General features: G+C 48.4%; 1 long non-coding RNA gene across 1 annotated transcript; it reads right to left on the minus strand.

The window, feature by feature from the left end:
• Window positions 1-8,304: 8,304 nt before the first annotated feature.
• LOC136295277 (uncharacterized) lies at window positions 8,305-12,845 on the minus strand. Its single transcript, XR_010722621.1, has 6 exons — window positions 12,765-12,845; window positions 12,089-12,232; window positions 11,338-11,447; window positions 10,252-10,431; window positions 9,564-10,145; window positions 8,305-8,968 (listed from the first exon to the last, which is right to left on the minus strand). It is a non-coding gene; the product is annotated as an uncharacterized lncRNA (long non-coding RNA).
• Window positions 12,846-13,683: the final 838 nt, after the last annotated feature.

The following is a 13,683-nucleotide window of genomic DNA, read 5'->3' on the forward strand; positions in this document are numbered from 1 at the left end:
GGACACTAGTGCCATGGATTTTAGCTCGACACTGGTCAGGATGGACACCACAGCAATGGATGCCACTGTGATTGGACACTGGTCTGGATAGACACCAGAGTCATAGATCTGCTGTGGAGGGACACTAGTCTGGATAGACATCAGAGCCATGGATCCCAGCTGGAGACTGGTCTGGATGGAGAGCACAGCCATGGACCCCACCTTGGATGGATTCTAGTCTGGATGTACAGCAGAGCCATGGATCCAACTGTGGATAGACACTGGTTTGGATTGACATAAGAGCCATGGATCCCACTCTGGATGGACACTGCTGTGAATAAACACCAGAGCCTTGGATCCCACTGTGGATGGACACAGGTACAGGTGCACACCAGAGCAATGGTGTCTACTCTGGATGGACACTGGTCTGTATAGACACCAGAACTCTGGATTCCCCTCTGGATGGACGCTTTCCTGGATAGATAAAGGGCTATGGATCCCAGCTTGACACTGGTCTGGATGGACACCGGCGCCATGGATCCCACTCCGGATGTACCTTACTCTTGATGGACACAAGAGGTATGCATCCCTCTGTGGATGGAGCCTGATTTGAATGGACAGCACAGCCACACATACATGTGGACACTTGTCCAGATGGACTCCAGAGGCGTGGATCCCAAATGGACACTGGTGTAGATGGACACCAGAGCCATAGATCCCACTGTGGATGGACACAGGTACAGACTGACACCATGGCCATGGATGCAAACTGGACACTGGTCCAGATGGATAATGGTCTGGATGGACACCAGAGCCGTAAATCCCACTGTGCATGGACACTGGTTTGGATGGACATAAGAGCCCTGGATTCTGCTCTGGATGGACGCTTGCCTGAATATATAAAGGGCTATGGATCCCAGGTTGACACTGTTCTGGATAGACACCAGCACCATGGATCCCACTCTGGATGCACATTACTCTTGATGGACACAAGAGGCATGCATCCCTCTGTGGATGGAGCCTGGTTTGAATGGACAGCACAGCCACACATCCAGATGGACACTTGTCCAGATGGACTCCAGAGGCGTGGATCCCAACTGGACACTGGTCTGGATGGACAGCAGATCCATGGATGCTAATGTGGATGGCCACTGGTCTGGATAGACACCATGGCCATGGATCCAAATTGGACACTGGTCTGGATGGACGCCAGAATCTTTGACACAACGGTGGCTGTACAGTGGTCTGGATGGACACCAGAGCCATGGATCCAACTGTGGATACACACTGGTCCAGATTGACACCATGGCCATGGATGCAAACTGGACACTGGTAGAGATGGCTAATGGTGTGGATGGCTGCCAGAGCCGTAAATCCCACTCTGGATGCACACTAGTCTTGATGGACACAAGAGCCAAGCATCCCTCTGCTGATGGAGCCTGTTTTGAATGGACAGCACAGCCACGTATCAAGATGGACACTTGTCCAGATGGACACCAGAGCTGTGGATCCAAACTGGAAAGTGGTATGGATAGACACCAGAGCCATGGATCCCACTGTGGATTGACATCGGTTTGGATAGACGTCAGAGCCTGGGATCCCAGCTGGACACTGTTCTGGAGGGACACCGATGTCATGGATCTGACTGTGGATGGATACTGCTCCAGATGGACACCAGAGCCATGGATCCCACCTTTGATGGATTCTGGTCTGGCTAGACTCTAGAGCCATGGATCCGTCTCTGGATGGACACTGTTCTGGGTGGACAGCAGAGACATGCATCTAAATTGGAGCCTGGTCTGGATAAATACAAGGGCCATGGATTCCCCTTCTGATGGACACGGGTCGAGATAGCGACCAGAGCCATGCATTCGACTCTGGATGGACACTGGTCCAGATGGACCCCAGAGCCATGGATCCCACTGTGGATGGACACTGCTGTGAATAGACACCAGAGCCATAGATCCCACTGTGGATGGAAACAAGTACAGGTTCACACCAGAGCAATGGTGTCCACTCTGGATGGACACTGGTCTGGATAGACACCAGAGCCCTGGATTCCACTCTGGATGGATGCTTTCCTGGATAGATAAATTGCTATGGATCCCAGCTTGACACTGGTCTGGATGGACACCAGCGCCGTGGATTTCTTCTCTGGATGCACACTATTCCTGATGGTCACAAGTCATGCATCCCTCTGTGGATGGAGACTGGTTTGAATGGACTGCACCGCTACCTATCCAAATGGACACTTGTCCAGATGGACGCCAGAGGCATTGACCCCAACTGGACACTGGTCTGGATGGGCACCAGAACCATAGATCCCACTGTGGATGGACACTGGTACAGACGGACACCATGGCCATGGATGTAAACTGGACACTGGTAGAGATGGATAATGGTATAGATGGCTGCCAGAGCTGTAAATCCCACTCTGATGCACACTAGTCTTGATGGACACAAGAGCCAAGTATCCCTCTGCTGATGGAGCCTGTTTTGAATGGACAACACAGCCACATATGCTAATTACCAAGCAAATGGAAGGAAAAGTTGCTGAAGATCTTGCATAACACAAGAGACCGATTACATGAAGTGGACCAGTGCATGTTACAATGCACTGAATTGCTCTAGCTGAAATCAGCTGTTCTGCAAAACTGTTGAAGCCTATTAAAGTTTCACAGAGCTGATTTTAACAAAGAACAATATGAGGTTAAATCTCACCCTTCGCAGCACCTCTTGCAAGACAGCTCGACTTTCAAGAGTTAGTGGTTCCTCATGAATAAGAGCTTGCTTTTCTAGGGTTCTTAGAATAGAGCCGAGATGTCACTGTTCAGATCCTGCATGTCCCACTCTGAAGCCAAAAATCCAAATACAGCACTCCTTCAGAACCCTGAGAGACAGCCATGGATCCTGGGGCAAAGGGATACACTGAAAAATTGCACCAAGACACCAAGAACAGTGCAGTGCTGGCTGGGAGAAGCAGCATTACTCTCTCCCAGAAAATGCCACGCTGCAGTCAGCTTAGTGCTTTAGAGAATATTACTGTCATGGGAAAAAAAAAAAAAAATTATAGCTGTGGAATGAAGAAAAAAATCCCCAAACCTCTGTCCAGAGTACGAGGGTGAACATCCACAGCAATATAGCAAAATAAATGGGAACTTCAGAAAAAAACAGAGATAATAAAACCAGTCCAGATGAACAACCACCGTCTATTAGAACAATGCTTGCACAAAACAACTCTGGCGTGGAGCCCTTCTTCAGGATACAGTTATTGAAGAATATTTTGGACCACTTTTAAGTGCTGTACACCAAACTAAACCTAAGCTTGCTTCCATTTTTTAGACAGATTCTCAGACAGCTGAGTGAGAGTCTCAAGCACACACTCAGTTGTCAGATTTGCCTTTGCCCACCTTAGCAAGGAAAAAGCACATGTGGCCACTACAGGTCAGACCCAGCCCAAGCCCTGCCTGAGCCCCTCTGGCCACCCTTCCCGCTGCTAATGCTGACCCCTAACAGGCTCCAGCCAGGCCCGTTTGGTGCTTGGTTTGTGCACTCTTCCCATCAAATGGGAAGGAACCCTCCTGTGCCCTGGGCCCGGTGATATTTTCTTGGCTGGAATGCAATTTCTCACACAAAAGGCAGACTCGGTTGTTTTGTTTGGAGTTTTTTCCTAGGATTTGGCTTACACAGGTGATGTTCCTCACAATTGAGCACTACGATGCCAACAGCAGCAATACAGAAAACCCCTCTGGGACGGAGCAGCAGAAAAAGACACCTCCAGCCTTGCCAGAGGTATCACTGTTCTTTGTCTTTCAGAAAAAAAAACAGGGTATCAGCAGACAATGTGAAGTGGGCAAAAGGAGCAGTAATTGGTGCACAAGCAGTTGCGATTGCTGAAGCCTCGTTTGCTGGTGCAACACCAAGCGTCGCTTATGGTGTGTTTTATGTGGTCAACTGTAGTCACGACAAGCACAGACTAAAAAACTCCACCATACTACAAGCTACCAGCAAACAAGCCACACTAACTCTTTTCACTAATAGTTCTTATCATATCATGAAAATGGATCAAAAATAAAAAACAACTATATAAAATCCCACTCAACAAATCACAAAAACTAGTAAAAAAGATAAATCAAACCAACTTACTAAACTCAAAATTGTGTAACTGTCCCTAAACCTGACTAAAAGGAATACCTACACTATCTCATAAATAATAGCCAAAACTCTATAAATTTAACTAAAAAACCAAACTAATTAATATGAAAAAATCTTAACTACTAAAAAATAAAAGAATATCACTACCCCAAATAACTACCTAAAAAATGCACTGTATCAATACCCACGTTCCCAAAAATGCAACTTTTATATAAAACACTAGAACAACAAACAAACTGCAAAAATAATAATATCACAAATATACTTAAATTAACAACACCAGAAAATTATTCCTAAATCAATAAACCCATAATCACTCAAACCATCAAAACAAAAATACCACCTATAAATACTCAAAAAACCAAAAGATCAGTTTAACCATAAACAATAGCTCCCAAATTGTCCAGAACTATAAAACATACACTGAAATCAAACAAGGCAAATAAATAAACCCCTATACTACAATAAAAAATAATCCAATTTTAAATATTAAAATATCCTAACTGATTAATTACATCACACTACCTCAAACCCACCAAAACAAACATTACAGAGCATAATAAAAACCACCACTAAATAATTAAAAGCCTACCCTATACCTCGCATTACGGCCCATTACACTATTGTAAACTTTAGAAAACATAGGCTTTAAAAATATAATAGCCCACCAAAACAAAAATTCAACTAAACTCAGTACAAGTGTTGATCAGGTTGGTTCCGAACTAAGAAAAATAACATTAAATAAATAGACCATATCCTTTATCATACACCATCTACAAACAAAAAAAAAAAACACCCCTACACAGTAAGTTATTAAGAACCACTTTAAAACCACTTAACAGAAAAAAAATTTCAAAAATTAAAAAACTGCATCTAACAAAACACCCAAACCTCCACCAGCCAAGCTAGCCCTACCCAATCTCAATCCCTACATACAATATACAAAACCCCAATAAAACATATCAGAAGTCTGTTAAAAAGCTACTTAAATTAATTCTACCTCAAATATAAACAGACCCATCTACAAAGTTATCTTCACTCAAAAACCAAATTACACATAAAAATTAATATCAAAAAAGCTCCCAACAAAACACTATATATCACCAAAGAATGCAATATTGAATAAAAACCACATATAAATACCACTATTTAATAAAATCCCAAGTGGAGGGGGATTCATCCCAATTTAAACCTCTTTTTTCCTCACAACCCCCATGTTTTTTTTCTAGGGGCACCAGGGAGGGGGCTGGCAAGATAAAATTGAAAAGGGAAAGGAGACACCCCCCCCCCCCCCCCAAACCTACACTGGCTCACCTACTGCTGTTGCCTGGCACAAATATTTGTCCCTTGCACCTCCTTTAAGCAATGCCCCACATCCAAGTGCATCCAGGGCCAATAATCCCACCATCATTCCATGAGACACCCCCAGTAGCCAACCCTAAGCCCCTCTCCTCCAGCAGCTCCATGCCAAAGTAAACTGAGGGAGACCCCCTCGCAAGAAGCCCTCGGCAGGAGCTGCCCCCTCATCACCCTCACAGCTCGCACCTGGGGTTTCTGCCACTCAGAGTGTGAGGGCAGGGGCAGAAGCAGTTTGCCAGTCATCCCCTGGACACTTCAATGTCTGCACCTCACACACTGGGGCACTGGACTTTCCTTGCTATAGATAAGGACCCCTCTTTTCCTGCAGGTGCCCAAGGCTGAGATTGGGATTCCAGTTCCAAAATTCCATATGTGTGAGGTTCATAATTCCTAAGGAAATTCCCCAGCAATCATTACCCTTTATTTACAATTTTTGGAGGGGTGGTAGGTGGGACAGGATGGGAGGGTTCAGTTGTTTGGCTGACACTTTGTCTGTTCACACTGCAGAAGTGACATGATCCCTTCTGCTTTCCCCTGCTCCCACCCCCGGACCGGATAAGGGGGTCCTGAGGAGGAGGCCGGGGCGAACCCCGATCGGAGGAGAGGGCCCAGGGGAAGGGGCTGGGACTGAAGGGGATAAAAAGTCATCCCTCTGTCCCACTCCCCTCCCCCCAAGGGGGCTCACCCAGGGACCCCCTCCTCCGGAAGGAGCCCTTCCTAACCCCCTAGCCCAGGACCCCCTCCTAAGGAGGGGCCCTCCCTAACACTCAGCCCCGCCACCGTGGGACCCCCCTTCTCTAAGGAAGGGGCCCCCCTAACCCCAGCCCCAACTCCCCCAGGGGCACCCCAGTGTGATGTGGGGAAAGTCAGATCCCCGGGTGTGTCAGGCCGTGTTTTTAACTGCATGGGGGGACAGCCGCAGAGCAGGCCGGCCCCGTGTGGGGGCTCCAGCGAGGGCGGGGGGTGCCAGGCTCCAGCCCTCTGGGCTTTAGTCTCCCGTGCCCCGAGACCCACGGATGCGGGAGGAAGCGAGAAAGGGGATGACGGGAAGAGAGGAGGGCTAGCAGGGATGAGATGGGTTGGGCGGGGGTGTTGTCAGGGTGTGTTGGGAAGCAGGAGGGGAAGGGAAAAGAAGGGTGGGGGGGAAGAAGGCGGGTGGATGGGGGAGAGGGGGAATAGAAGTGGGTAGCGGGGTAGGGACAGGAGAGGAAGAAGTGGGGGGTCAGGTTTGGGGGGGAGAGGAGGGGAGTGCTTTGGGGACAAAGAACAGGAATACAGGGAGAAGAAAGGAAGGTTAGAAGGGGGGACAGGAGGGCAGGCCAGAATGGGAGGGAAAGGCTTTGGGGAGGAGAGGGAAAGGGGGAAAAGGGAGAGAAAGGAGGGGAATACGGGGAAGAGGAATGAGGGGTAGAGGGGGGGACAGGAGGGGAAGCCGAATCCCGTCCTGTCCCAGGCTGTGAGCCCGGACAGTGGGCTCCTGTCTCCAACGTGCTCAGAGTGAGCAAAGGGCTGGCAAAGCGATTTCCATAGATTAAATCACTTCGTCCCGGCCCCGCGCACCTGATCCGAGCCCGGGACCCGCCCCTGAAGCGGCGTCCCTGGTACCGCCCGGCCCTGCCCCCGGCCGCCTCCAGGGTGTGCCTCACAGAGCCCCGGCCCTGTCCCAAGCCCAGCCCGGCCCGGCCCCCCGCCCTGTCCGGGATGCTGCATTCTGCGGAGCTTGGCTCGGTTCGGCTGCACTCGGTGCCGCTCTATGTGTTCGACGTGGCTCGGCTCGGTCGGCTGAACTCGGTGCCGCTTGCTGCATTCGGCCAATCTCGGCTCGGCTGCCTGGGGGTGGCGTGGGCCGGCCCGAGGCACCGCACGGGGAAGCGGAGCTGCCTCACGTTAAACACGCAGAGCTCGGTGTTTTCCGGCTGCCGAGTCCCGCAAGCCGGCGCACGGACACGAACAGGGGCACAGGGTCCAGCAGCACCTCACCAGGCAGTGACTGCACTCGCGCTAATTAATGGGCATGAGAGCAGGCAGCTGGGCTCGGCTGAGCTCGGTGCCGCTCAGCTCAGTTCGGCTGCACGCTGCCCAGTTCACTTAAACTTGGCTCGGTTCGGCTGAACTTGGCTAGATTTGGTTAAACTTAGCTAAGCTCAGCTAGATTCGGCTCACAGATTTCCTCATGTCAGCTGCTAGTAATTCTACATGACACAAACTGTAGCTTTTAAAGGGCTTGGGGGTTTTTAAAGAAATGAAAATTTAAACTCAAGTCTTGGTACAGAGCCAATGGCTCCTTTAGGACAAGAATATTTAAATGTAGAAGCAATTCCCTTATTTGCATCTCATTTTTATTTACCCCTTCCCTGGAAATTCAATGCATATCACAAGGAACGTGCAGTTCTGGTTTTCCCCTGTACAGTATTTGTACAAAGGACCCGGGACAGGACGCAGTCATGAGTCAATTGAATAAATCCTGGTTTACCTTTCACACGTGCTTGTTCTGGCACTGCATATTTGCAGATGTGGGGTGGCATGTTCAACTACCCTCATGGCCACATTCGAGAACAGCTTATCAGATTTTGCACATAGACTCAATAAGTAGAAAATCCTTTGGGGTTTAGTTCCATCTCTCACCTGTTCCAAGTGGATGGAAGATGGGCTTTTGTTGCACATCACAGCAGCAGTGACGGATGAGGGCTTTTTTTAATTAAAAAAAAAAGGGTAATAAAAAAACCCAGGTCAGATATCAATGTCTTTCCAAGCCAATAAAGTTTTTTTAAACCCAAGAAGACCATCATGATTCACGAGTTCAGTCTTTTATTCATACTGGTTTTGGTATCATGAAATCAGCCAGATTCTTCAAGAAATAGTAAATTGTCATGACTAAACCTCTGGCTCCTTGTCATTTGCACTTACAGCCCATTGTGGGAAGCTCTGCAGCCTTTTTTTCCCCATCTTATATTGGAGAGAAGACGGATATTAATAACACACACGTCCACAAACAGTCTCTCTGGTTCTACAAAAAGTTAAAAATGTCAGTAATAAAAATGATATAAGTAATAATCTGTCTCAGACTGTTCAAGAAAAGAGAAACTGAAGCTTTAATGTTCCACTGAGAGATACTGAATAAAATCTTTCCCCTAAGTTTGCACACAGTAATAAAATACTGAGGTTTTTTTACCAAACAAGTCAGGTCTGTATGAGAGCAGCTCAGGAGGCTTCCATGGCACACAGTGATGATGGCAGAGCAGAGAATGTTAAAGATGAAGTGTTAGTTCCCTGAATTAATGCCCTGATGTAGCCAAATTTTTTTTGCAGAGAGACATAATAGCTTCTTTTCCTTGTTTCTGAGTTTCCGAGTCATCCTGTAATTTATAACCTGCACGAGTGCAGACCCATCTGACATGAGTAAGTAACATATCCGGCTCCTGGGCTCCAAGCCACGTGTCTCCGTTGTAAACGGAAGTCAGGAATACAAAAACAGCTGTGGAAGAAAGATGAGAGAAAAATGAGAACAGATTCTTCTCTTTCCACACAGTAATAAAAAACGGCCAAGCTGTTTACCTCCAGGACTACGTTTTAAAATAGTTCCCTAACTAGTTTTCCTAGATGGAAAATCTGGAGTGGCTTTGCCCATGCCAAGCCAATGATCGTGCTCACAAGTGGGAACAAACCAGTTTCCTGTTAAATAAAATAGTTTGAAATCTGACCCGTCAGCTGCTATCATTGACCAGCAACAGGAATCAGCATCCATGCCCACACGGACCTGTTTTTTGCAGACTGTTTTCCCTCTTGGAATTACATTTCTTTTATACCTTTTGGTCCAGTTTAGTCCTTGAAAGGGAAGTTTCTTAGAGGGAGTGTGAGTGTTGTAGTGTCAGAAAACCTCACAGAGTAACCATGCTCCGTGCTACCCACCCCTGCCCCCATCCCAAGAAAGACACTGCTTCTGCTGTGGGAAGCCATGAGCCTGGGTGGATATGGGTAAACTAGTTTAAAACTGGATTTAAAAAGCCATGGAATTTCCTAGTTCCTCCCACCACTGCCTCGTAACGAGTGATAAGAAGAAGACAAGGCACCTGTCTGGTCCGCATCCTCTTCCGTCGCTGGTGACAGGCACAGGGATTTCACAGGCTTGTGGAAGGTGCTGGACAGGGCCTGCTCCTCCAGTAGCTGCAACATGATGGAACTGAGCACTCCGAGCTCCCTGGAGAGCCCAGCTGAGGCGCTGCTGGCCTGGCTGAGCCGGGTGTAAAGCCTGAAGAGGTCGTTCCTCAGTGTCTCATCCCTGAGCATCGCGTGCGCAGCCGGCAGGCGTGGTGGGACGTGGTTCCGCAGCCACCTCAGGGCTGGGGACACGTCCTGCTCCCTGAGGAGGCTCTGCCTGGCCAGGGACCTCAGCAGCCCCTCGGTGACCACGTGAGTGGACGCACAGGTGACGGCCACTGCCTCGCCCCCAGGTTCACCAGCTCTGAGGGTCTCCCCTCCCTGTGTGGAGGGTGGTGCTGGGAAAACAGGGTCCCAATGGGCTGCATTTCTTCAGCTCAGACACTTCCACGTCTGCAGCAGTGTCACCTTCTTCCTCGTTTTTTTTCTGAGAGTGATGATTTTTCTGATGAGATGAGATGAGGCTTGAGATTTGTTCTTGTCTTTAGTATTTTCTGTAAGAAGAAAACCCCACCAAAACAAACATCAGATACTCCAAAGGATTTTCCTGATACAAACTTGTGCAAGTAAGGTGCTCTCCTGTGTTGATTCAGTTTTTACCATGGTAGGCACCAGCCTCGTTAAGCAGCCAGATGGAGTCTGCGCTGTTCCAATGGGCTCCGGGAGCTCCCAGGGACTCCAGGCTGGAACTCTATTCCAAACTGGATCCCCCGGCCTGGAGGTGAGAGAAGCTCCTGAAGCCTTACTTTATTCCCCATGGATTCAAATAGCTAAATCCTCCTGTCAAAGAAATAACACCCAAATTCACTACTCAAGACACAAATTGAGGGTGAAAAAAGCCATTCATCTACCAGAGATAAAGAAATCCTCCTGGCCTTAATAGAGTTCAAACTGGACAGAGGATGAAATGCAAACCGACTAAAACAAAGTACTTATCAAATACGTTTGATTAATGTGGCCAAAACATACAGAAATTCATTTACAAGCTGAATAGGAAGAAATTTCCTCTTCACCTGGGATTGATTCTTGTTTTCTCTCATCTAAATTTGTTAGCCACAGAGTATGGAGTAAGGAAATCATTTTATTTATCACCTTGTTTTCCAGAAACCTGAAAAAAAAACCAAAACTAACCAAACAACAACAAAACAAAAGAGAAAACCACGTTTGGAAGGCAGATCCTCACCAGCAGCTGGTCCATCACCTACAGGCGACCATATCCTAGTGCACTTGCCTGAAACTGTCAGGGCGCTCTGTGCAGAAGAGATTTTTGGTGGATGTAAATGTATGTGAGGGAGAGGCAAGGGGAGGAGGAATGTTCTAGACAGCTCAAAGCCATTACTGTGCCACTTCCTGTGCAGCAGGTCCTGTGACAGGATGTGAATTGAGGGTGTTCGTATTGGTGTCTTTACCTTTTAAATTTCAAAGTGCCATTTTGCTTTCTCAGTTTTTCAAGGAAGTGGTTTTCAATTCATGAAGCCCCTCCACCATCATCCCTCCTACCACAACCTGAAAGCATCTTGATTCTGTTTTCAAAACCACAAGGGACACTTCAGAGTTCAGCAAGTTATGCCAGTCCAGCCCTTGGTGCGTCTGGCTCCCTGCCTGTCACTTTTCATACTCAGTCATGCAATTACTCTACCGTGGACAGCAAAATTGTTCCCACTTCTCCTGTACTTCTCTGCTTACCTTTTCTCTAAGCTGTGCAGGACCCATGTGAGGTGGCCGTGATCCTGGATCAGCTCATAGGCAGCTCTGCTGGCACGGGCAGCACTTTGGAATATCTCCAGCATACAACTCTGAAACAGAAAATACAACTTGTTCTTTTACCGTCAAGATCTAATTATCTAACTTGGAATTAGCAATTGGATCAACTTCAAGGTGAAATGAACACCACCTGCTCTCAGCAACTCCAGGGAAGGAAAGACATTCTCTGTTCAAAGCTACTCTTACAAGAAGTCTCCAGGTAGCGAGAGGATTTTGTCCTTTTGTCCAAGATTTTGATACCTGAAATACTCAGGGTGGATGCTCCCAAACCTGAGAGCTACTGGCACATGAGTTTCCCTCCCGCTGAAGCGCAGTTCAGGTAACAAATGTGCTGCCTGGGGAATGGAGAGCCCCAAAAAAGAAAAGGCCCTGACTGTAGGCACAAAGGCACGGTGCCCACGTGAGGCTCTGTGATGGCAGCAACCGGTTCCAGTTTCAGGGGATAAGGGTTTTACTGGTTTAGACATAAACAATATGTCTTAGATATATTGCATAGTTTAGACATAAGCAGTTTTTTTTCCCCCTCCACACATCCAGAAAATCAACAAGGAACAGCTTTTCAAGAAGACAGAGGCAGAGTCAGCTGCTCCTTTTTGCTTTGTGCTTGAGATCTCAAAGCCATGCAAACTTCTGTGCTTTGGGGTGTTTCGGTGCTTTCCTTTTAAATTCTTACCTGGGAGCCCTCATCACACAAAGGACTGTTGAAAAAGCAGAGAATGACCTGGAAAATCCTCTGGCAGTCATGAAGCTCACAGCAATGTTTGTCACGCAGCCCTTCCCCAAGACATCCAAGGATCTGCTCACGCTGTGCTTTGTACTGGAAGCCGCAAAGAAAAATACCACCATCAGACATTTAGACATTTCCAAAAAATAACTGTCCCTAAGAGCATAAAACCTGGTTCCCTCCCAGTGCCAGCTCAGGGCTTACCACAGCTTGTTCTGAACTTCTCAATTTCCACTCCTTCCAAATTTAATCCCTAACATCCATCAGGAACGATCAGTCTGCAGCCCAAACATGCAGTGGAAATGGAATTGTAGAAGTTGCTATTCCTAAAACACTTCAGTGGAACTCAACATTACTAATCTAAACTCAGAGATGAATGGAAGCTAGCTGGGGCAGAATATGCTGTTTATTGCGCTCACAGAGCATACACAGCACAACTCACTGTGTGTTAGTATGAAGAAAACAACAAAGCCACCACAGGAATAGCAGTTTAAATTCCAATACAAAACAAAAGAAAGATGCTTCTAAATAACCACCAAGGGGAGAATGAGATTTCAATGTATTTTTATGGCCTTTTTCCATAAATTTCTGAAGAATTACTGGATACCTAAAATGGTACACTTACCTCAGAATCAAAACTGTAGAAAAGCTGGAAAAAACAGGCACTTTCCTCAGGTCCGAGTACTGATGTGACAGAAGAAATCTGTTTACCTTTATGTACATGTGCTCCTCTGTGAAGAGAAAAAGGTGGCATCATTTCTGCCACTCCAACAAACAGACTTGACTCACTGCCTCAGGTCAATGATAAGCTATTCAAACATTGTTTCAAGAATCCCAGGCTTGGAATTCTCAGCAACTGCTCAGCCTGGCTACTTCAAGGTATTTCCCACCCGGGGAACCCAGCGCACCCAGCCTGAAACACCACATTTGCTACAAAGCCGATCAAAAACTTGCACACACAGAGGACACGAGGCTCTAGCGAGCCCTCTTCGGGCAGCGGCAGCTCCCGGGGGGATGTGAACAGCAGACCCCGCTCCCAGCTGGCTCAGCCCGGACCCCGTGCAGCCCTCAGCCAGAGCTGCGGGAAGCTGAAACTGTCCCCGGGAAGCCCTGCCCGGACAACCGGAGCGTCCCCCCACAACCCCTCCGCTTACTACGGCCTCGCTCAGCTTTGCGGCAGAGAGCAGCCGCCTCCTGCTGCTGGCTACAGGACGGGGACGGCTCGGGGCAGCTCCGCCGACGGTTCTGCCAGAATGATTTTGTGTTTTCCTCCATTTCTCCGGGGCCGGAGGGCTGCAGGAAGGGGCGTGTGGGGACGGCGGGGAGCGGCGGGAACGTGGGGAACGGGACGGGTGCCCGGCACAAGGGCCACGCCCAGGCCACAGGCAGTGGCAGGACCTCGGCAGAGAGAGGCGTCCCCGCCGCTGCCTGTCAGCGCCGGCCCGGCTCCCGCCCGGCTCCCGCCCACCCGTGGCGCCGGTGAGCCCACAGCCCGTGGCCGCGCACCTGGAAATGCCGCCGAAAATCGCGACCGGGCGGCGCCG

Source organism: Chamaea fasciata, unplaced genomic scaffold, assembly GCF_029207755.1.
Source record: "Chamaea fasciata isolate MVZ Bird 193981 ecotype frontalis unplaced genomic scaffold, bChaFas1.0.hap1 SCAF_11, whole genome shotgun sequence".
Taxonomy (NCBI): domain Eukaryota; kingdom Metazoa; phylum Chordata; class Aves; order Passeriformes; family Sylviidae; genus Chamaea; species Chamaea fasciata.